General features: G+C 38.9%; 1 pseudogene; it reads right to left on the bottom strand.

Annotated features, from left to right (window-relative positions):
• Positions 1 to 1,000: 1,000 nt before the first annotated feature.
• LOC147361718 (histone-lysine N-methyltransferase SETMAR-like) lies at positions 1,001 to 16,290 on the bottom strand (annotated as a pseudogene).
• Positions 16,291 to 25,382: the final 9,092 nt, after the last annotated feature.

Genomic DNA, 25,382 nt, shown 5'->3' with positions numbered 1-25,382 from the left:
TTAAAAAATTCATTATTCTTCCAAGTAGTTTTCAAATCTTGACAGACAAGCATATAATATGTGCAAATAGGGGGAAAGTAAAATAAAATGAAAAAATATATATATACAGGATTTAAGATAATATATGCTCAACATAATAGTCAAAGTTGTAAAACATATTTGCAAATTCCTTGACATAATGCTTGTTAAGAAATCAGGTTTACTTTACTTTTTATTGAAATTACTAAGTTGTTTGCAATTTACTTCTGCCACAGTAGAATGTGGCAAAACTTGTAGTCTGTGATTTCCCAGCATGCTCTTTGGATGCTTACTTTGGAAGAAGTGGTTATTATATAAGAAATCTGAACAATCTGAACACCTTGAGATTCTCAGCCTGAGGAGACCAAAATTTGACACCCCGATTCCCAGCCCCTGAAAAGCTCTCAGTAGCCCCTATCAACTGGGGGAGCCATAATGAATGTCTACAGTCCCAATCAACATCTGACTGCAACAATATAAAAATTCTTAAGGTAGAATTGAGTCAATTGAGCCATTTATTAAATCTGAACCAAAATAAAATGAGTAATTTAAAGATGTTAAAACTGAGAGTAATTCATCATACAACAATAGCAGGGACAAAATATTTTCACGTAGGTGGTAATGTACTTGATCAGTATGTGTATAATGATATTCAAAGGGCTACAACATCCAAACGTAATGGTGGATAATCAGATATTCATTAACTAAGATATTCAATTATAATATTTATTAAATAAATGATAACCATTACAGAATATGTTTGTTTTGCTGTTGTTTGATTTTTAAAAAAATGCAACTGATTAGAATTGTCATAAATACAATAAAATTAGCCCTTCTTGCAAATTCCAGTTTAAGACTTTTGTTACCATTCAGAGAACCAGTTTCTCCAATGGAAATCATTAATATTTAGGTTGGTGCAAATGTAATTGCAATTTTGAACCATGAATTTTAAATCATTATAATAGGCTCAAACACATCATTATTAATCAAAGTAGGAACCATTACAATCAGCACATTTTCATCAATGATAAATAAATTTGTTTATTCTTGCAGCATAAAAATCCATGCTTCAGGATTCAATGAAAAGCATTTTCTATTTCCTGCTGATTGTTGAAGAATTTTCTCTGAAAAAAGTTGTCAAGATGCTTGAAGAGGTGGTGGTCAGTTAGTGAGAAGTAAGGTGATTATGGTGGATGAGGCAAAACTTTGTAGCCCAATTCATTCAACTTTTGAAGTATTGATTGTGTGATATGTGGCCAGGTGTTATTGTGCAGAATTGGGCCCTTTCTGTTGACTAGTGCTGACTGTAGTTGTTGAAGATTTCAGTGCATCTCATTGATTTGCTGAGCATACTTCTCAGATGTAATGATTTTTCCAGGATTCAGAAAGTTGTGGGCTTACCTTGTGGCTTAGCTGATAAAGAATCTTCCTGCAATGACAGAGATTTGTCTTTGATCCCTGGGTTGGGAAGATGCCCTGGGGAAGGGAAAGGCTCACTACTCCAGTATTCTGGCCTGGAGAATTCAATGGACTGTATAGTCCATGGAGTGATAAAGAGTCGGACACGACTAAGCAACTTTCACTTCACTTCAGAAAGTTGTAGTGTTTCATACCAGCAGCAGATCACCAAACGGGGACTACGACCTTTTTTGTTGCAAGTTTGACTTTGGGAAGTGATTTAGAGCTTCTTCCTGGTACAGCCACTCAGTTGGTCATTGCCAATTGTTGTAGAAAATCCATTTTTTATCACACATCACAATCCAATCATGAAATGGTTCACTGTTGTTGCATAGAATAAGAGAAGATGACACTTCAAAAAGATGACGTTTTTGACTTGGGGTCAGTGCAACGAGGATACCACTTATCAAGCTTCTTCACCTTTCCAATTTGCTTCAAATGCTGAATGACCATAGAATAGTCAATGGTGAGTTCTTCCACAACTTCTAGTGTAATTGTAAGAGGATCAGCTTCAAAGTACCTCTCAACTGGTTGTTGTCAAATTCCAATGGCCAGTCACTGTGCTCCTCCTCATCAAGGCACTTGCTTTCTTTGAAAAATTTCTTGAACCACCACTCTACTGTAAATTCATTAGAAATTCCTAGACCAAATACTTTGTTAATGTTGCAAGGCAACTCCACTGCTTTCTGACCCATTTTGAATGCTAATAAGATAATTGCTAGAATTTGCTTTTTATCTAAAATCACGTCCCTTGTGAAAACTAAATATAAAATAAAAAGCACATAATAAGACATTACTTAATAAGAAAAGATTAAGAAGAGGTGGCAAGAATACACAGAAGAACTGTAGAAAAAAGATCTTCATGACCCAGATAACCACAGTGTATGATCACCGACCTAGAACCAGACATCCTGGAATGTGAAGTCAAGTGGGTCTTAGGGAACATCACTATGAACAAAGTTAGTAGAGGTGATGCAATTCCAGTTGAACTATTTCAAACCCTAAAAGATGATGCTGTGAAAGTACTGCACTCAATATGCCAGCAAATTTGGAAAACAGCAGTGACCACAGGACTGGAAAAGGTCAGTTTTCATTCCAGTCCCAAAGAAAGGCAATGCCAAAACATGTTCAAACTACCACACAATTACACTCATCTCACACACTGGCCAAATAATGCTCAAAATTATCCATGCTAGGCTTCCACAGTACATGAAACATGAATCCAGATGTTCAAATTGGATTTCAAAAAGGCAGAACAACCAGAGATCAAATTACCAAAATCTGTGGGATCATCAAAAAAGCAAGAGAGTTTCAGAAAAATATCTACTTCTGCTTTATTAACTATGCCAAAGCCTTTGACTATGTGGATCACAACAAACTGTGGAAGATTCTTAAAGAATTGGGAATACCAGAGCACCTTACTTTCCTTGTGAGAAGTCTATATGCAGGTCAAGAACCAACAGTTATAATTGGACATGGAAAAATGGACTGGTTCCAAAGATGGAAAGGAGTAGGTCAAATCTGTATATTGTCACCCTGCTTATGTAACTTATATGCAGAGTACATCATGCCTAAAGCGCAAGCTGGAATCCAGATTGTCAGGAGAAATATCAATAACCTCAGATATGCAGATGACACCACCCTTATGGAAGAAAGCAAAGAGGCACTAAAGAGCCTCTTGATGAAAGTGAATGAGGAAAGTGAAAAAGTTGGCTTTAAATTGAACATTCAAAAATCTAAGGTCATGGCATCTGGTCCCATCACTTCCTGAAAAATAGATGGGTAAACAATGGAAACAGTGACAGACTTTATTTTGGGTGGCACCAAAATCACTGCATATGGTGACTGCAGCCATGAAATTGCAAGAAAAGCTCCTTTGGAGAAAAGTTATGTCAAAACTATATAGCATATTAAAAAGCAGAGATGTTAACTTTGCCTACAAAGGTCCGTCTAGTCAAAGCTATGGCTTTTCCAGTAGTCATGTATGGATATGAGTGTTGGAATAAAAAAAAAAAAAAAAAAAAAGCTGAGCACTGATGAATTGATGTTTTTGAACCATGGTGTTGGAGAGGACTCCTGAGAGTCCCTTGACTACAAGGAAACCAACTAGGCAATCCTAAAGGAAATAAATCCTGAATATTCATTGGAAGGATTGGTCATGAATCTGAAGCTCCAATACTTTGGCCACCTAATGGGAAGCACTAACTCATTGGAAAAGACCCTGAAGCTGGGAAAGTTCGAAGCCAGGTGGAGAAGGGGATGACACAAGATGAGATGGTTGAATGGCATCACCGTCTCTATGGACATGAGCTTGAGCAAGCTCTGGTAGTTGGTGATGAGCAGGGAAGCCTTCCATGCTGCAGTCCATGGGGTTGCAAAGAGTTGGACTTGACGAAGCTACTGACTGAACTAAATAAAACATTAGAAAAAAAAATTAAGTGAGACATGTGCATTAAAATGATGTATAACATAACCACGTTTAAGAATATATTCCAATATCTAATGGCACAGTTCAACAATGCAAAATCACAATTACTTTTTCACCTACCTGGATGGCATCACTGACTCGATGGACATGAGTTTGGGTGAACTCTGGGAGTTGGTGATGGACAGGGAGGCCTGGCATGCTGCAATTCATGGGGTCAGAAAAAGTCAGACATGACTGAGTGACTGAAATGAACTGAATATTTATCACAAGGATTAAATAAAGTTATGCATGTGAACCATAACAGTGCAACTACTATATAGAATATATTTTCCATAAATGAAAATTATTACTTATAATGATAAAATAATACATATTCTTATGATTTATAAAGCTGAAAAACAATACTGTATCAGCTCATCATTATGTTTTAATAGTATTTTCAAGTTATTCAGTAAATGGCAACATTTTGGGTAAGAAAAATAGTTATTTATTAATAGTTCTGTATGAAACTGATATTTTGCATTAAATAGTTGATCTATACAATTTTAAATTATTTTTCAAAGCCATTAAATTTTTGTTAAATTTTGTCTAGTTTTCTTGTCTTCCTTTTACATGGACAGCTGCCAATTTGAAATCTGCCATCAATAATTATGCAGCCATGAAATTAAAAGACACTTACTCCTTGGAAGAAAAGTTATGAGCAACCTAGATAGCATATTGAAAAGCAGAGACATTACTTTGCCAACAAAGGTCCATCTGGTCAAGGCTATGGTTTTTCCAGTGGTCATGTATGGATGTGAGAGTTGGACTGTGAAGAAGGCTGAGTGCCCAAGAATTGATGCTTTTGAACTGTGGTGTTGGAGAAGACTCTTGAGAGTCCCTTGGACGGCAAGGAGATTCAACCAGTCCATTCTGAAGGAGATCAGCCCTGGGATTTCTTTGGAAGGAATGATGCTAAAGCTGAAACTCCAATACTTTGGCCACCTCATGCGAAGAGTTGACTCATTGGAAAAGACTCTGATGCTGGGAGGGATTGGGGGCAGGAGGAGAAGGGGATGACAGAGGATGAGATGGCTAGATGGCATCACTGACTCAATGGACGCGAGTTTGAGTGAGCTCTGGGAGTTGGTAATGGACAGGGAGGCCTGGCGTGCTGCGATTCATGGGGTCGCAAAGAGTCGGACACGACTGAGCAACTGAACTGAACTGAACTGATCAATAATTCTCTAATGAGGTATGAGAGCTTTATTGAATGAAATTAAAGCAAACAAAAATTGTAACAGATACTAGTTAATAATTCTTTCAAGTTTTACAGTGCTTGTTAGCTACTTACTAGATTTTATTTAAGAAACTTAAAAATGAACTTTCTAAAAGTAGTTTTTATATTTACTATTTAAGCAACTTTGTAAAGGAGTGTTTCCTGTAATTTTTCTGTTAACATAGGTTAACTTCCCTGTAGACTGAAACAAAATGACAACCTATAATTTGAGAACTATATTTAATTTGATGGACTATCTGAGGACTTAAGCCTGGTACACAGGATTCTCAGTTCTGAGATACTGCTCAGAAGACACAAGAGGAAGAGCCAGAATTATATAGAAGTTTCAGTAACAAAGACTGAGTAAGAAGAACTTCAAAAGACTCCTGTAAATTAAAGAAAATCAGAAATCTCAAGTCAATGGATTTATTAATTTACTTGTGGGAAGATACAAGCTTCTGGGCTGTTTTATACAAACCTTAACTATTTAGGCCCAATATACTACTTTTCTCCATCCTGAATCCCCTCAGGATGCATACTTGGGAGTGGCTGTAATGGCTGAGGGCTTGTCAACAGACAGCACTTGTCTCTATCCTGAGATCCCTCAAATCTCATGGTCCATTGTGGCTGTAGTATTTTGATGGTTGCAGCATCCTTTCTTGACTGATACGGCCAGCAACATTTTTTTTCATTCATGATCCTTAGAAGAACATATACATCCATATGACACTTTGATCTAGATTTAGTCAACAAACCAAATCCACATTATAAATTATACATGTATTCTTATGAATCTCTAACTGCTATTTTGAAAATGAATTGCATATTTTTCAAGTAAATGTTATTTTTAGCTGTTTATTTTCCAACTTCTAAACAAGTACCTCTGCTTCTGAATTTATGTGAGTAAAGTTTATTTTTATGATGTCTAGCTATGTTTATCCACTTTAGATTAAAGATATTCTGTTATGAAAATCTATTTCTATCATTTTTTGGCATCTATCTATGGTTTTTATTATACTGGGAGCTTCCAAGCTGACTCAGTGGTAAAGAATCTGCCTCCCAATGCAGGAGCTGCAAGAGACACAGGTTCAAACCCTGGATTGGGAAGATCCTCAGGAATAGTAAATGGCAACCAACTCCAATATTCTTGTTTGGGAAATTTCATGCAAAAAGAAGCCTGGCAGGCTACAGTCCATGGGGTTTCAAAGAGTTGACATAACTGAGCAACTGAGCATGTAACCATGATTATTACATTAACCATTTTCCCCTGCATGTAGGTAAAGAAGCAACAGTTAAAACAGGACATGGAACAACAAACATGTTCAAAATTGTGAAAGAAGTATGTCAAAACTGTATATTGTCACCCTACTTTTTAAACTTCTAGGCAGAGTACATCATTTGAAATGCCATGCTGGATGAAGCACAAATTGGAATTAAGATTGCTGGGAGGAATATCAATAACCTCAGATATACAGATGACACCGACATAATGGCAGAAAGTGAAGAGGAATTAAAGAGCCTCTTGATGAAGGTGAAAGAGCAGAGTGAAAAAGCTGACTTAAAACTCAACATACAAAAAATGAAGATCATAGCATCCAGTCCCAGCACTGCATGTCAAATAGATGGGGAAACAATGGAAACCATGATAGACTTTATTTTTTTGGCCTCCAAAATCACTGTAGATGGAGATTGCAGTCATGAATTTAAAAGACACCTGCTCCTTGATAGAAAAGTTATGAAAAACTTAGACAGCATATTAAAAAGCAGAGACATTAATTTTCCTAAAAAAGGTCCATATAGTCAAAGCCATGGTTTTTCCAATAGTCATGCATGCATGTGAGAGTTGGACCATAAACAAGGCTGAGTGCTGAAGAACTGATGCCTTTGAATGGTGGTGCTGGAGAAGACTCTTGAGAGTCCCTGGGACAGCAGGGAGATCCAAACAGTCAATCCTAAAGAAAATCAACCCTGAATATTCATTGAAGGACTGATGCTGACGCTGAAACTCCAGTACTTTGGCCACCTAATGCAAACAGCTGAATCATTGCACAAGACCTGATGCTGGGAAAAATTGAAGGCAAGAGGAGAAGAGGATGACAGCAGATGAGATGGTTGGATGTCATAACTGGCTAAATGGACATGGGTTTGAGCAAACTACAGAAGATGGTGGGGGAAGGAAAGCCTCGCATGCTGCAGTTCATGGAGTTGCAAAATGTTGGACATGATGGAACAGGAACATTTCTTCCCACAATTATCTTTATTTAAAAAGTGAGTAATAATATTTACTTTGTAAGATTATGGTGAATATGAAAATAATTAAGCTCTTTAAAATACTTAAAGCAATAACTGATAAAACATGTGAACACTTTAAAAGTCAGACTTTGATTAGTATTAGAAAAATGTGTGTGTGTGTGTGTGTGTGTGTGTGTGTGTGTGTGTACTTAGTCACTCAGTTGTTTCCACTCTTTGTGACTTTTTGGACTTGTAGCCCTCCAGGCTCCTCTGTCCATGGGACTATGCAGGCAAGAATACTGGGATTGGTTGCCATTTCCTACTCCAGGGGATCGTCACAATCCAGGGGTCAAACCTGCATCTCCTTATTGCAGGTGGATTCTTTACCTGCTCAGCCATTGGGAAAGCCTGCAAGTGTGTGTGTGTGTGTGTGTGTCTGCGCTCAGTCTTGTCTGACTTTTTGTGACCCCACCGATCTCCTCTGTCCGTGGGATTCTTTAGGCAAGAAACTAGAGTGGGTTCTCATTTCCTCCTCCATGTGATTGAACCCACATCTCCTTCATCTCCTGCATTGGTAAGTGGGTTCTTTACCACTGAGCCATCTAAGGAGCAATGTGTGTGTGTGTGTGTTTGTGTGTATGCACATATGTATATATATATATAGATAGATAGATAGGTATAGATATAGATATATAAGCAAATTTCAATTTCACTTTCATACATAATTATTTATCTATATCATATATATTACAGGATCTTTGGGATTAAATCTCCATTTTATTTTATTATTTTATTTATTTATTTATTTTAGCCACACTATGCCTCTTGTGGGATCTTAGTTCTCTGACCAGGGATCATACCTGGGCCCCTGGCAGTGAAAGAGCAGAGTCCTAAGCACTGGAAAGTCAGGGAATTCCCTAAAACCCCATTTTAATATTTTATGTTGTATATATATATATATATATATATATATATATATATATGTGTGTGTGTGTGTGTGTGTGTGTGTGTGTGTGTGTGTATTAGATTACATAGTGAAAATCACTCAATTGTGTCTGACTCTTTGTAACCCTGTATAGTCCATGGAATTCTCCAGGCCAGAATACAGGAGTGGGTATCTATTCTATTTTCCAGGGGTTCTTCCCAATCCAGGGACAGAACCCAGGTCTTCCTTATTGCAGGTGGATTCTTTACCAGCTGAGCCACCAGAAAAGCCCAAGAATACAGGAGTAAGTAGCCTATCCCTTCTCCAGTGGATCTTCCTGACTCATGAATTGAACCAGGGTCTCCTGCATTACAGGAGGACTCTTTACCATCTGAACTTCTAGGGAAACCAATCTGCACAACCTCAGATATGCAGATGATACCATCCTTAATGGCAGAAAGCAAAGAGGAACTGAAGAGACACTTGATGAAAGTGAAGGAGGAGAGTGAAAAAGCTGGGTTAAAACTCAACATTCAAAATCTAAGATCATGGTATCTGGTCCCATCACTTAATGCAAACAGATGGAGAACAGAGAAAACAGTGACAGGCTTTATTTTCTTGGGCTCAAGAATCACTGCAGACAGTGACTGCAGCCATGAAATTAAACAGCACTTGCTCTTTGGAAGAAAAGCTATGAACAATCTAGACAGCATATTAAAAAGCAGAGACATTATTTTGCCAACAAAGGTCCGTCTAGTCAAAGCTATGTTTTTCCAGTCTTGAGAGTCCCTTGGACTTCAAGGAAACCAAATCTGTCAATCCTAAAGGAAATAAACCCTGAATATTCAATGGAAGGACTGATCCTGAAGCTAAAGCACCAATACTTTGGCCACCTGATGGGATGCACTGACTCTTTGGAAAAGACCCTGATGCTGGGAATGATTGAAGGCAGGAGAAGAGGATGACAGAGGATTGGATGGTTGGATGCATCACCTACTTTATGGACATGAGTTTAAGCAAGCTCCAGGAGTTGATGATGGGCAGGGAACCCTGACATAATTCAGTCCATGGTTTACAAAGAATTGGACACAGCTGAGCAACTGAACTGAACTGAACTTTAGGTTACACAGACAGTATTTGTACTGTATACAAAATATTATATATACATATACTGTGTCTGTAATATCAATTATAAAAATGAAAGTGTAATTCACTCAATCATGTCTGACTCTCTGTGACCCCATGGACTATAGCCCATCAGTCTGATTCTCCATGAAATTCTCCAGGCAAGAAAACTAGTTGGTAGCCATTCTTTTCTCCATGAGATCTTCCTGACCCAGGGATCGAATCCTGATCTCCATTGAAGGCAGATTCTTTGTCATCTGAGCCACCAGGGAATCCCAATATTTATTTTAAATGCTATATATCAGTTAAGTTCAGTTCAGTTGCTGAATCATGTCCAACTCTTTGTGACACCACAGACTGCAGAACACCAGGCATCCCTGTCCATCACCAACTCCCGAAGCTTGCTCAAACTTATGTTCATCTAGGCAGTGATGCCATCCAACCACTGCATCCTCTGTTGTCCCCTTCTCCTCCTGCCTTCAGTCTTTCCCAGCATCAGTGTCTTCTCTAAGGAGTAAGTTCTTCGCATCAGGTGGCCAAAGTACTGGAGCTTCAGCTTCAGCAACAGTCCTTTCAATGAACATTCAAGACTGATTTCTTTTAGGATTAACTGGTTGGATCTCCTTGCAGTTCAAGTGACTATCAAGAGTCTTCTCCAATACCTAAGTTCAAAAGCATCAATTGTTCAGTGCTCAGTTTTCTTTATAGTCCAATTCTCACATCCATACATATATATATATAATTACTATATATAACCTATATATTATATACTATCTATTATAAATGCTATCATCAATTCTTTGATGCTTAGCTTTCTATATGGTCCAATTCTCACATCCATACATTCATATATTTAGTATATAATATCTATGTATTATTATATAGTACCTGTTATAAATACGCTATAATATCTACTTTATCCATCTATCCCATTGCATCCCTAATATTATAATATCTACTTAATCTATCTTTCCTGTTCTCATTTTATAATATAGTGTTCAGCAAAGTAACCTTAACATTTCCCTCAGCTTCATCAAATTTTAGACGAGCTTATTCTTGCCTCTAGGCCTCTGAGCTCACTCCTAGCTTCCACCTTTACAGAATCCATAGGACCCAAACACCAAGTCTTCTGACGTCTCTCTTCTTCCAGCATTTATTTTATGAAGTTGCAAATGCTTCCTTTTTCCTTTGAAATTTAAATCTTTTAAAAAGCTTCTTGCAAATTTTCCAAGACACAATTGTATTTTCAGGGACAGGCAAGCCAGGCTTTAGAAATGTAACCATTAAGGAAGACTGCACTCTTTCCTGCCAATTTTTGTGTAAGGGTAGGAGCCCAACTAAGACAACTTTCTCCAAACTGTGAACTACTTCCTATCACAAATTTAGGTGGTTTGCTTTTCTGTTGGGAAAAGCCAATAAGCAAACACAGATGACCTCTGATCTGCACATTCTACACTTAAAAATTCATATTTTGTTGACATTAGTGTTACTGAGTCCAAGCTCAGTACTCAGTATCGTTATTGAGTCCAAGCTAGTTCTGCTCACGACAGGACAGGAGAATAAATTGAGACAAGTTTTGGGAAAAGCAATAATGAATTTATCTGGAAAGCCAGCAAACCAAGAAGATAGTGGAATAGCATCACATAGAATCATCTTATCTGAGGTAGAATTCAGGCCTCTTTTATACTTAAAATGAAGAGGGTATGGTAAATTCTTACAAAATTCTTGGTGTCAGAATCCTTTGTTCCTGAAGCTTCCCATTTAGGATAGGTTATGATGTTTCTGAAATTCTTCAACAAGATAAATGTTATTCTCTGTGTTAAAAAATATTCAAAACCTAAAAGTTGAGAATTATGTTTTATTGGGTATTTTATTGGTAATTTTTAGAACTTCAAGCCTAGAAGGCAGCATCTCAAGTAACCTTAAGAGAACCTCTCTGGGGAGGCAAGGGGAGGAATCAGGTTATATAGAAGTCTTACAAGGTCTCAGGATTTTGTTTGTGCCCTCCAAGAGTCTGTTTTCCCAGTCCTGTTTAAGTTCTGGGTGCTCTATGGTGGGGTTAATGGTGACCTCCTACAAGAGGGCTTATCACATACCCAAGTCTACTGTATCCAGACCCCCTGTCCCTGAAGTAGGCCACTGCCGACCTGTACGTCTGCAGGAAACACTCAAACACACTTTTTTTTCTAGTCTCTGTGGGTTTTCTGGGTCCTGGTGTGCACAAGGTTTTGTTTGAGCCTTCTGAGCATCTCAGGCAGGTATGGGGTTTGATTCTAAACCTTACTTTACCCCTCCTACCATCTTGCTTGGTTTTCTCCTTTTCCCTTGCACATGGGATATATATATATATATATAGTTTATATATAAACTCTCTCTCTCTCTCTCTCTCTCTCTCTCTATATATATATATATATATATATATATATATATATACAGAGAGAGTTTGCTGGGATACAACATTCTCCTGTTGATGGTTGCTCAGCAGTGATTTGCAATTTTGGAATTCTCCCAGGAGAAGATGAGTGCATGTCCTTCTACTTTGCCATATTGTTTTCCAAGACACAAACAAAACCTTGTGCAAACCTGACCCAGAAGAAAGGAGTAGTGACCCCACAAGAGACTGACCCAGACTTGCCTCTGAGTATCCAGGAGTCACCAGCAGAGGCATGTGTTGGCACTGGCCTGCTACATGGTTGGGGGCACTGAGTGCAGTGGTGCATGCATGGGACATTTCAAGGAGGTCACCATTATCTTCAATTCCTCCACCATAGTTTGGCCTAAGGTCAAACAAGGAGGGGACATAGCCCTGGCCTTCAAGAGAAAATTGGAATAAAGATTTACTGAGCATGGTCCTGCCCATCAGAACAAGACTTGGTTTCCCCCTCAGTCAGTCTCTCCCATCAGGAAGCTTCCATAAGCCTCTTATACTTCTCCATCAGAGGGCAGACAGAATGAAAACCACAGTCACAGAAAAATAACCAAAATAATCATATGGACCACAGCTTTGTCTAATTCAAAGAAACCATGAGCCATGCCTTGTAGGGCCACCTAAGATGGACAGGTTCATGGTAGAGAGTTCTGACTAAACATGGTCCACTGGAGAAGGGAATGGAAAACCACTTCAGTATTCCTCCCTTAAGAAGCCATGAACATCATGAAAAGGCAAAAAAAAAGGACAATGAAAGAGAAACTCCTTAGGTCAGTAGGTGCCCAATATGCTACTGGAGATCAGTGGAGAAATAACTCCAGAAAGAATGAATAAAAGGAGCCAAAGGAAAAACGACAACCCACTGTGTGTGTGACTGGTAATGGAAGTAAAGCCCAATGCTGTAATGAACAATATTGCGTAGGAACCTGGAATGTTAGGTCCCTGAATCAAGGCGAAGTAGAAGTGGTCAAACAGGAGGAACCAAGAGTGAACATTGGCATTTTATGAATCAGTGAACTAAAATGTACTGGAATGGGTGAATATAACTCAGATGACCATTATATCTACTATTGTGGGTAAGAATCCCTTAGAAGAAATAGAGTAGCCATCATAGTAAACAAAAGAGTCTGAAAAGCAGTACATGGATGCAACCTCTAAAACGACAAAATGATCTGTTTCCAAGGCAAACCAGTTAATATCGCAGTAATCCAAGACTATGTCCCGACTAGTTATACTGACAAAGCTGAAGTTGAATGGTTCTAGGATGACCTACAAGACCTTATAGAACTAACACCCCCAAAAGATGTCCTTTTCATTATAGGGGTCTGGAATGTAAAAGCAGAAAGTCAAGAGATACCTGGAATTACATGCAAATTTATCCTTGTAGTACAACACAAAGCAGGTCAAAGACTAACAGAGTTTTGCCAAGAGAATGCACTGGTCATAGCAAGAACCCTCTTCCAACAACATAAGAGATGACTTTACACATGGACATCACCAGATGGTCAATAGCAATTTCAGATTGATTATATTCTTTGCATCCAAGATGGAGAAGCCCTATACAGTCAGCAAAAACAAGACTGGGAGCTGACTGTGTCTCAGATCATGAACTTCCTATTGCACAATTCAGACTTAAGTTGAAGAAAATAGGGAAAACCACTAGACAATTCAGGTATGACCCATAATCAAATCCCTTATGATTATACAGTGTAAGTGACAAATATACTCAAGGGAGTAAATCTAATAGACAGAGTGCCTGAAGAATTATGGACAGAGGTTCAAGACATTGTACAGGAGGCAGTGATAAAGACCATCCCCAAGAAAAAGAAATGCAAAAAGGAAAAAATGGTTGTCTGAGGAGGCCATACAAATAGCTGTGTAAAGAAGAGAAGCTAACGGCAAAGGAGGAAGGGAACGATATACCCATTAGAGTGCAGAGTTCCAAAGAATAACAAGGAAATATAAGAAAGCTCTCCTCAGTGGTAAATGCAAACAAATAGTGGAAAACAGTATAATGGGAAAGAGTAGAGATATCTTCCAGAGAAGGCAATGGCACCCCACTCCAGTATTCTTGCCTGGAAAATCCCATGGACAGAGCCTGGTAGGCTGCAGTCCATGGGGTCGCTGAGAGTTGGACACGACTGAACGACTTCACTTTCACTTTTCACTTTCATGCATTGGAGAAGGAAATGGCAACCCACTCTAATGTTCTTGCCTGGAGAATCCCAGGGATGGGGGAGCCTAGTGGGCTGATGTGTCTGGGGTCGCACAGAGTTGGACATGACTGAAGCGACTTAGCAGCAGCAGCAGCAGAGATATCTTCAAGAAAATTAGAGGTACCAAGGGAACATCTCATGTAAAGATGGACACATTAAAGGACAGAAATGGTATGGACATAATAGAAGCAGATGATACTAAGAAAAGATGGCAAGAATACACAGAAGAACTATACAAAAAAAGATCTTCATGATCCATATAGCCACGATGCTGAGATCACTCACCCAGAATCAGACACTCTGGAATGCAATGTCAAGTGGGCCTTAGAAAGTATCACTATGAACAAAGCTAGTGGAGGTGATGGATGGAATTCCAGTTGAGCTTTTTCAAATCCCAAAAGATGATGCTGTGAAAGTGCTGCACTCAATATGTCAGCAAATCTGGAAAACTCAGCAGTGGCCACAGGACTGAAAAAAGTCCGTTTTCATTCCAATCCCAAAGAAAGGCGATGCCAAAGAATGGTCAAACTTTGCACAACTGCACTCATCTCACATGCTGGCAAAGTAATGTTCAAAATTCCCCAAGCAAGGCTTCAACAATATATGAACCATGAACTTCCAGATGTTCAAGCTGGATTTCCAAAAGGTAGAGGACCTAGAGATCAAATTGCCAACATCCACTGGATCATCGAAAAAGCATGAGCGTTCTTGCAAAACATCTACTTCTGATTCGTTGATTATGCCAAAGCCTTTGACTGTGTGGATGACAACAAGCAGTGGAAAATTCTTAAAGAGTTGGGAATAACAGACGACCTGACCTGCCTCCTGAGAAATCTGCATGCAGGTCAAGAAGCAACAGTTAGAACCTGGACATGGAACAATAGACTGGTACTAAATCAGGAAAAGATTATGTCAAGGCTATATATTTTCACCCTGCTTACATAACTTTTATTCAGAGTTCATCATGAGAAATGCCAGACTGAGTGAAGCACAAGCTGAAGTCCAGATTGCCAGGAGAAATATCAATAACCTCAGATATGCAGATGACATGATCCTTATGGCAGAAAGATAAGAACTAAAAGATAAGAAGAAACTTGATGAAAGTGAAAGAGGAGAGTGAAAAATTTGGCTTAAAACTCAACATTCAAAATAAGATCATGCCATCCAGTCCCATCACTTCATCATAATTAGATGGGGAAATAATAGAAACAATGACAAGCTTTATTTTGGGGGGGACTCAAAAATCACTGCAGATGATGACTTCTGCCATGAAATTAAAAGACACTTTCTCCTTGGAAGAAAAGCTATTACCAACCGTTACAGCATATTAAAAAGCAAAGACATTACTTTGTCAACAAAGGTCCATCTAGTCAAAGCTATAGTTTTTCCAGTATTCATGTATGGATGTGAGAGTTGGACTATGAATAAAGCTGAGTGCCAAAGAAGTGATGCTTTTAAACTGTGTTGTTGTTGAAGACTCTTGAGAGTCCCTTGGACTGCAAGGTGATCCAACCAGTCCATCCTAAAAGAGATCAGTCCTGAGTGTTCATTGGAAGGACTGATGTTGAAGCTGAAACTCCAATACCTTGGCCATCTGATTCTAAGAACTGACCCATTGGAAAAGACCCTTCAATTAAAAAAGATTGAAGGCATGAGGAGAAGGCGATGACAGAGGATGAGATGGTTGGATGGCATCACCGACTCCATGGACATGAGTTTAAATGAGCTCCAGGAGTTGGTAATGGACAGGGAAGCTTGGTGTGCTTTAGTCCATGGGGTTGCAAAGAGTTGTTCACAACTGAATGACTGAACTATAGAACAAGTGAAGGTAGTCTGGAGATCTAAAGATGATTGTTAATTGAAGTTAACCAGATATCCTACGTTAAGGTATTTAGCACTTCTCTACTTATGGGTTCATGCAAGGGTCTGGGCTCAATTAAATCATTCCTTTCATATGCATCTCGGGTATCCTGGGCCACATTTCTATTTTTTTTTTTTCTTGCATCCTGAGGTCCCTTGGGCCTCACTGTAGGAGTGGCTGCAGTCCTGATGGCTGCTAGATTTCAGATATTCTTCTCCTTCCTGAGTACCCTTACAAACGTGCATTGAACTGCTGGAACTGCAGATGCCTGTGACATCCTTGTTTACTGATATGGCAGGAAATCCTCCATTTCTCATCTGTTCTGCAGCTTTTGTCTCCATATAGAAGGAAAAGTGCTCTATCTTTAAAGGTCAGAGCCTTGAGAATGGGCTATCCTATGCTTTAGGCTTTTTTTTTTTTTTTTTAATTTTTAAACTTTACAATATTGTATTAGTTTTGCCAAATATCAAAATGAATCTGCCACAAGTATGCATGTGTTCCCCATCCTGAACCCTCCTGCCTCCTCCCTCCCCATACCATCCCTCTGGGTAGTCCCAGTGCACTAGCCCCAAGCATCCAGTATCGAGCATCGAACCTGGACTGGCAACTCGTTTCATACATGATATTATACATGTTTCAATGCCATTCTCTTAACTCATAGCTAAAGCAATAGAATACAAAGGTTAAAATAAAAGAAACAGTTCCGATGCAGAGTCAAATTTGTTCTTCATATTACAGTCTGTTTTCCATGAAACACAGAAAAAGAAAAATTACATTCCTATGCCATATGTAGTAGGGGACCTTTGGGAATAAGTTTCATTTTAATCTTTTCAGCTCTTTGCTTGAACATTATACTTGAATCAGTGCAATTACTTCTGATTTGTATTTCATAAAGCTATGGTCAATTTTTTCAAGAAGTTATAATAATAATGATAATTACTTAGCAAGCAGCACATCACATAGAATATATTGCCAACCGTGAAATCAGCAGTCACTCCCAAACATTCTATCTAAAAAAAAAAAAAAATCAATTATCTGTTCGTCTCAATCAGAAAATATCATGCTTGTTTATATATTCATATTTCTGTTTATCTCACTCATTGTCATGCAGATTCCCTGGAGGTCGAGATATTTTCTTTTTTGTTTACCATAGTATTATAACCTTAAGGGTTAATTTTAAATCTATACTGCTGCTTTTGTTACTATAGGCATACATAATGGCCTGCCTTAGGAAGCCCTAACCACTCCCCTCTGCCTAACCCTTGGGTTAGGTTCCCTTTGTTTGGCTCATAAGGAGATAGCCTGACCCTGTCCATCTGTGAAGGAGGGACTGTAAGCATGTAAAAATAACACATCCCCTTGCCTGAAGCTTCCCATTCTAGGAGATATTAGCAAGGATTAAATGGTCTTGTTACTTTGTTTCCTCATCTCTCCCATCTTGGATTCATAAAAGAACCTCGCATCCAGGCCCCGACAATATGGGTATTTTGAGGCTCTAGCCCACTATCTTCTTTTTGCATAAACTGTTTCAGGTTATGTGCACACAGAAAAAAGTGAGATTGACTTACAGAGAAAAAAAGCCAAATAAAACCTTATTCTGGTTTTCCGAATAAAGTCATCTTCCTTGCCTCAACACCTCATCTCAGATTTATTGGCATATCATGCAGCTAGCAGAGTGAGCTTGGACTTGGTAACCATATCTCCAGTGTCAGGCCCAGGAAAAAATAACTAAATATGAATTAATGGATAAATGACTAATGCAATAGAATCTGGAAATGATTAGAAATTGAGTATTTGGAAAGCTGTTTCTCACGTACTCTTTCTTTCTTAGATTCTATTTTATTCATTGCTTTCTTTCTCTTTAAGCCAGTCTCACTTTTTCTGTGTGCACATAACCTGAAATAGTTTATGCAAAATCCCTGAGCTTGCATAATCTGAAATAAATCCACTTTCAAAGCTAACTGACCATCTCTCAGACCCAATTCCAAATTTCTAGAAGACAGTCTGATAAATTATTTTGGGTTAGTGTTCACTGACAAGGTAGATGGCCAAGTAAGCAAAATCATATGTCACTAACTTGATTATTGGGGATATATCCCCATTTGATTAGAGACTATCTCAGCAGTATCTTTTATAATATATTTTCTAATAAAGGATAGTCACTGTTATATTAGAATTTAATGTGGTTGTTAAATATTTGTTGATGACAAAATAATGTAGATGTTTTAAACCATGAACCACCCCATCCCATTATTTTTTTTCATGCCCAGCTCCTGGTTAGTGATATCTATGCTCCTGCCCGTTGAATATGGATTTTGTAACCAACAGAATAAAGCACAGGTGAAACCCCAGGCCAGTTAATGACTTCAGATCTTAAGGAACTGGAATTTTCCTTTCAATATTCTATGCTCAGTTATTAATGAATAATCTACTTGCATTTAATTATCATTTATACACTGATTTTACTTTATTCAAGAACACAATCACTTCTACTCTGGCTTGCTACAAATATTCATACGAATTTAGTTGTTTGGTAAAGGAAAAATTGGATTTTTTTTTTAACAAGGATCTCAAAAAATGCAAATAAGAATGCAATAATGGTGATTTTTCTCAGTTATGTTTTGGGGCATTCCCACTGGTAACAGAAGATGCTTAGCTGTGTCTTTTACATGATAAATTTCTTAATGATTATTGACACAGAGGATGTCTTTGATTATATTTTTAGCAAAGTTTTGAAACTGAAGCATTTAGTGTATCTTTATACATTGACAGATTGATTAATTATACAGGTAGCTTGTGCACTTGTGGCTTTTAACCAATAAAAGTGAGAGCACACTTCATGCACATGGAGCAAAAATAGAAAAGAAATTCAGGCTTAAATCGGGTCTTTAAAACAGATAACTAAGGAAAACTGAGGAATGATGTTAAACATTGTTAGGGGGAGGTGGGAGGATTTTGGTGTATTAAATGGTTGCCATTACAGGTGAACAGCAAGAAGGAAATTCTATAGCTCTTTCAGTTCAGTTCAGTACAGTTCAGTTTCTCAGTCGTGTCCGACTATTTTGACCCCATGGACTGACAGGCTTCCCTGTCCATCACCAACACCAGGAACTTACTCAAGTTCATGTCCATTGAGTCTGTGATATCATTCAACCATCTCATCCTCTGTCATCCCCTTCTCTTCCCACCTTCAATATTTCCTAGCATCAGGGTCTTTTCAAATGAGTCACTTCTTCATATCAGGTGGCCAAAGTATTGGAGTTTCAGCTTCAGCACCAGTTCTTCAAAGGATATTCAGGATTGATTTTCTCTAGGATGGACTGGTTGGATCTCCTTGCAGGCCAAGGGACTTGAAGTCTTCTCCAACACCACAGTTCAAAAGCATCAATTCTTCAGTGCTCAGCTTTCTTTAGAGTCCAACTCTCACATTCATACATGACTACTGGAAAACCATAGCTTTGACTAGATGGACCTTAGTTGGCAAAATAATGACTCTGCTTTTTAACATGCTGTAAGGCTGGTCATAACTTTTCTTCCCAGGAGCAAGTGTCTTTTAATGTCATGGCTGCAGTCACCATCTGCAGTGATTTTGGAGCCCCCCAAAATAAAACCTGCCTCTGTTTCCATTGTTTCCCCATCTATTTGCCTTGAAGTGATGGGACCAGATGCCATGATTTTAGTTTTATGAATGTTGAGTCTTAACCCAACATTTTCATTCTCCTCTTACACTTTCATTAAGAGACTCTTTAGTTCTTCTTTGCTCTCTGCCATGACGATGGTGTCACCTGCATATCTGAAGTTATAGATATTTCTCCTGGCAATCATGATTCTAGCTTGTGCTTCATCCATCCCAGAATTTCTCATCATGTACTCTGCATATAAGTTACATAAGCAAGGCAACAATATACAGCCTTGACATACTCTTTTCCCGAAATTGGAACCAGTCTGTAGTTCCAGGTCCAGTTCTAACTCTTGCCTCTTGACCTGCATACAGATTTCTCAGAGGCAGGTAGGTGGTCTGGTATTCCCAATTCTTTAAAAAATTTCCACGGTTTGTTGTGATCCACAGCAAAGGTTTTGGCATAGTCAATGAAGCAGAAATAAATGTTTTTCTGGAACTCTCTCACTTTTTCGATGATCCGACGGATGTTGGAAATTTGATCTCTGGTTCGCCTGCCTTTTCTAAAACCAGCTTGAACATCTGGAAGTTCATGATTCATGTATTGCTGAAGCCTGGCTTGGAGAATTTTGAGCATTACTTTGCTAGGATGTGAGATGAATGCAATCGTGTGGTAGTTTGACAATTCTTTGGCATTGTCTTAATTTGAGATTGGAGTGAAAATTGACTTTTCCAGTCCTGTGGCCACTGCTGAGTTTTCCAAATTTGCTGGCATATTGAGTGCAGCACTTTCCCACCATCATCTTTTAGGATTTGAAATAGCTCAACTGGAATTTCATCACCCCAGTAGCTTTGTATATAGTGAAGCGTCCTACTGCCCACTTGACTTCACACTCCAGGATGTCTGGCTCTAGGTTGGTGATCACACCATCGTGATTATCTGGATTATGATCTTTTTTGTATAGTTCTTCTGTGTATTCTTGCCACCTCTTCTTAATGTCTTCTGCTTCTGTTAGGTCCATACCATTTCTGTCCTTTATTGTGTCCATCTTTACAAGAGATGTTCCCTTGATACCTCTAATATTCTTGAACAGATCTCTAGTCTTTCCCATTCTATTGTTTTCCTTTATCTCTTTACATTGATAACTGAGGAAGTCTTTCTTATCTCTCCTTGTTCTTCTTTGGAAATCTGCATTCAAACGGGTATATATTTTCCTTTTCTCTTTTGCCTTTTGCCTCTCTTCATAGCTACTTGTAAGGCATCCTCAGACAACCGTTTTTCCTTTTTGCATTTCTTTTTTCTTGGAGATGATCTTGATCACTGCCTTCTGTACAATAGAAATCTCCTTCCATAGTTCCTCATGCACTCGGCCTATCAGATCTAATCTCTTGAATCTATTTGCTATGTCCACTGTATAAACATAAGGTATTTGATTTAGGTCATATCTGATTGATATAGTTGTTTTCCCTACTTTCTTCTATTCAAGTCTGAATTTTGCACTAAGGAGTTCATGATATAAACCACAGTCAGCCCCCAACCTTTTTTTTTTTTTTTTCTGACTGTATAGACTTTATATCCCATGTCCAAGGTCAGAGAACTCCAGAAGACGGCAGGCGCTGGGATGGAGGCTGCGTGGTGCTGGAGTGGCAGCTATGTGGTGCTGAAGTGACTTTGAGGAGATACCCCACATATAAGGGCAAAGGAGAAGCCCCAGAAGGACTGTAGGAGGCGCGAAATCATGTTTAGAATTAAAGTGGATACCCACCAGAGATGCCCAGAGTGCTCAAACAAACCTTGTGCACACTAGGACCCAGAGACCCACAGAGACTGAGACAGAACTATGTTTGAGCATCTCCTGTAGAGGTATGGGTCAGCAATGTATTGCTGTAGGAGCAGGGGCTCTGGGTGCCATAGACCTGGCTATGGCATAAGCCCTCTTGAAAGAGGCCACTGTTAACTCCACCATAGAGATGCCAGAACTTACACAGGATTGGGAAACAGACTTTTAGATGGTACAAACAAAACCTTTTGTGCACTAGGACCCAGGAGAAAGGAGCACTGACTCCACAAGAGACTGAACCAGACTTGCCCGTGTGTTTCCAGGATTCTCTAGCAGAGGCGTGGGCCTGCTTCGGGGTTGGGGGCACTGAGTGCAGCAGTGTGTGCGTGGGACCTTTTGAAGGAGGTCATCATTGCCTTCATTACCTCCACCATAGTTTGGCTTCTGGTCAAACAAAAGAGAGGGAACACAGCCCTCCCCATCAACAGAAAATTGGATTAACAATTTACTGAGCATGGGCCTGACCATCAGAACAAGACTCTGTTTCCCCCTCAGTCAGTCTCTCCCATCAGGAAGCTTCCATAACCCTCTTATCCTTCTCCATCAGAGGGCAGACAGAATGAAAACCACAATCACAGATAACTAACCAATCTGATCACATAGACCATAGCCTTGTCTAGCTCAATTAAACTATTAGCCATGCCCTTTAGGGCCACACAAGATGGACAGGTCATGGTGGAGTGTTCTGACAAAACATGGTCCACTGGAGAAGAGAATGACAAACCTCTGCAGTATTCTAGCCTTGAGAATCCCATGAACAGTATGAAAAGGCAAAAAATAGGACACTGAAAGATGAAATCCCCAGGACAGTAGGGGCCCAATATGCTACTGGAGATCAGTAGAGAAATACCTCCAGAAAGAATGAAGAGATGGAGCCAAAGCAAAACCAGCACCCAGTAGTGGATGTGACTGGTGATTAAAATAAAGTCTGATGTAGTAAAGAGCAATATTGTATAGGAACCTGGAATGTTAGGTCCATGAATCAAGGCAAATTGGAAGTGATCAAAAAGGAGATGGCAAGAGTGAACATCGACATTTTAGGAATCAGTGAACTAAAATGGACTGGAATGTGTGAATTTATCTCAAATGATCATTATATCTACTGCTGCTGCTAAGTCGCTTCAGTCGTGTCCGATCCTGTGCGACCCCATAGATGGCAGCCCACCAGGCTCCACCGTCCCTGGGATTCTCCAGGCAAGAACACTGGAGTGGGTTGCCATTTCCTTCTCCAATGCATGAAAGTGAAAAGTGAAACTGAAGTCACTCAGCCCTGTCCGACTCTTCCTGACTCCATGGACTGCAGCCTACTAGGCTCCTCCATCCATGGGATTTTCCAGGCAAGAGTACTGGAGTGAGGTGCCATTGCCTTCTCCAATTATATCTACAACTGTGGACAAAAACCCCATAGAAGAAATGGAGTAGCCATCATAGTCAACAAAAGATTCCAAAAAGCAGTACTTGGATGCAACCTCAAAAATGGCAGAATGATCTCTCTTCATTTCCAAGCCAAACCATTTAATATCACAGTAATCCAAGTCTATGCCCCGACCAGTAATGCTGAAGAAGCTGAAGTTGAATGGTTCTATGAAGACCTACAAGACTTTATAGAACTAAGATGCCTTTTTCATTACAGGGGACTGGAATGCAAAAGTAAAGAGTCAAGAAATATCTGGAGTAACAAGCAAATTTGGCCTTGAAGTACAAAATGAAGCAGGGCAAATGTTAATAGAGTTTTGCCAAAGGAACACACTAGTTATAGCAAGCACCATCTTCCAAAAACACAAGAGAAGACTACACATGGACAACACCAGATGGTCAATACTTATATCAGATTGATTATATTCTTGGCAGCCAAAGATGGAGAAGCTTTATACGTCAGCTGTCTCAGCAGAGCACCATAGCTGAAAATCTTGTACACACCAATGTGATTAGTAATTATGTTATAAATTTACTACTTCCACCAAATTTCATGACTCTGAATATATAATTACTATTTACAGAAAACACAATACAATTAAACTTTATCTATTTCATTTCAAAATTTTATCAGAGGAATGAAGGAGATTGCTATGCTGTTTTGTAATAGAGTTTTCCACATTCACCTGCCTATACAAGTTGGGCATATTTTTAAACAGGCATTTGCAAAATGATGATGCTCCACTTTTCAAATGTCTCTTTCCATGTCTCATAAATTAAGTGGACTGAAGATGACAGATACAGCCTTATTTACTTTAAGGTTGTTCTCTGTTTGCTGAGGTTGGTAAGAAAAAACACAACACTTAAGGACTAACAGTCATAATCAGAAATCAACCGAAGTTTACAATTCAGGTTGGACGCTAATACAATGAAGGAGAGACCATTTTTCATTAGGATGGATATTACTAAAAATTAGAACTAACCAAAGCAAAATTGCAGAAGTTGCAAATATTCTAGGGAAGAACTCCAGAAGCAAAACTCTGCATCATAAGATAAACACAATGATAGTAGATTCTAATAGACTTTAAATACTCTAATAAAAGAAAATATAAAGCTTAACTTTCATTCCAATACATGAAAAGATAAAAAGAAAGGAAAAGATGTTATGCACAAGATACCATTGCACATTTTAATACCTTTTTATAAAAGGCCATGAATTGATTTTATATATTTCCTAGTATTCATAACTCTGTTTAAATACAGGGTGAGTCCTATGGACTAATGTCTAAAGAGACATGCTCTGCTGTGCTTAGTTGCTCAGTTGCTTCCAACTCTTTGAGACACCATTAACTGTAGCCTGCCATGCTCCTCTGTCCATACGTATTCTACAGGCAAGAATATTATAGTGGGTTTCCATGCCCTCCTCCAGGGGATTTACCCAACCCAGAGATCGAATCTAGGGCTTCAACATTGCATGTGGGTTCTTTATCCTCTGAGTCACCAGGGAAGCCCGTAATACTGGAGTGGGTAGCCTATCTCTTCTCCAGGGGATCCTCCCAACCCAGGAATCCAACTGGGGTATCCTGCATTGCAGATGGATTTTTTACCAGCTAATCTACCAGGGAAGCTCCCCTCCCCCTTAAAAAGACATGTGAAGGTATTAGTTATGCAGGTGAAATAAACAATAAAACCTTCACATTAAAATTAAACTTCAAAACAATATCTTCTGAATAAATAGTCTCTAATGCCAAAGAATGCTCAAACTATCGCACAATTGCACTTATCTCACATGCTAGTAAAGTAATGCTCAAAATTCTCCAAACCAGGCTTCAGCAATACGTGAACCGTGAACTTCCAGATGTTCAAGCTGGTTTTAGAGAAGGCAGAGGAACCAGAGATCAAATTGCCAACATCTGCTGGATCATCAAAAAAGCAAGAGAGTTCCAGAAAAACATCTATTTCTGGTTTATTGACTATGCCAAAGCCTTTGACTGTGTGGATCACAATAAACTGTGGAAAATTCTGAAAGAGATGGGAATACCAGACCACCTGACCTGCCTCTTGAGAAATCTATATGCAGGTCAGGAGGCAACAGTTCAAAATGGACATGGATTTGGCAAAACTAATACAATTATGTAAAGTTTAAAAATAAAATAAAATTTAAAAAAAATGGACATGGAACCACAGACTGGTTCCAAATTGGGAAAGAAGTATCTTAAGGCTGAATAGTGTCACCCTGCTTATTTAACTTCTCTGCAGAGTACATCATGAGGAACGCTGGGCTGGAAGAAGCACAAGCTGGAATGAAGATTGCTGGGAGAAATATCAATAACCTCAGATATGCAGATGACACCACCCTTATGGAAGAAAGTGAAGAGGAACTAAAAAGCCTCTTGATGAAAGTGAAATAAGAGAGTGAAAAAGTTGGCTTAAAGGTCAACATTTAGAAAACGAAGACCATGGCTTCTGGTCCCATCACTTCATGGGAAATAGATGGGGAAACAGTGTCAGACTTTATTTTTGAGGGCTCCAAAATCACTGCAGATGGTGACTGCAG

This window comes from Bos grunniens, chromosome 12, assembly GCF_055505025.1.
Source record: "Bos grunniens cultivar Pamir isolate PY7600 chromosome 12, Bosgru_T2T1.0, whole genome shotgun sequence".
Classification (NCBI taxonomy): Eukaryota; Metazoa; Chordata; class Mammalia; order Artiodactyla; family Bovidae; genus Bos; species Bos grunniens.
The sequence above is the reverse complement of the archived record's forward strand: the minus strand, read 5'-3'. Positions and strand labels throughout refer to the sequence as shown.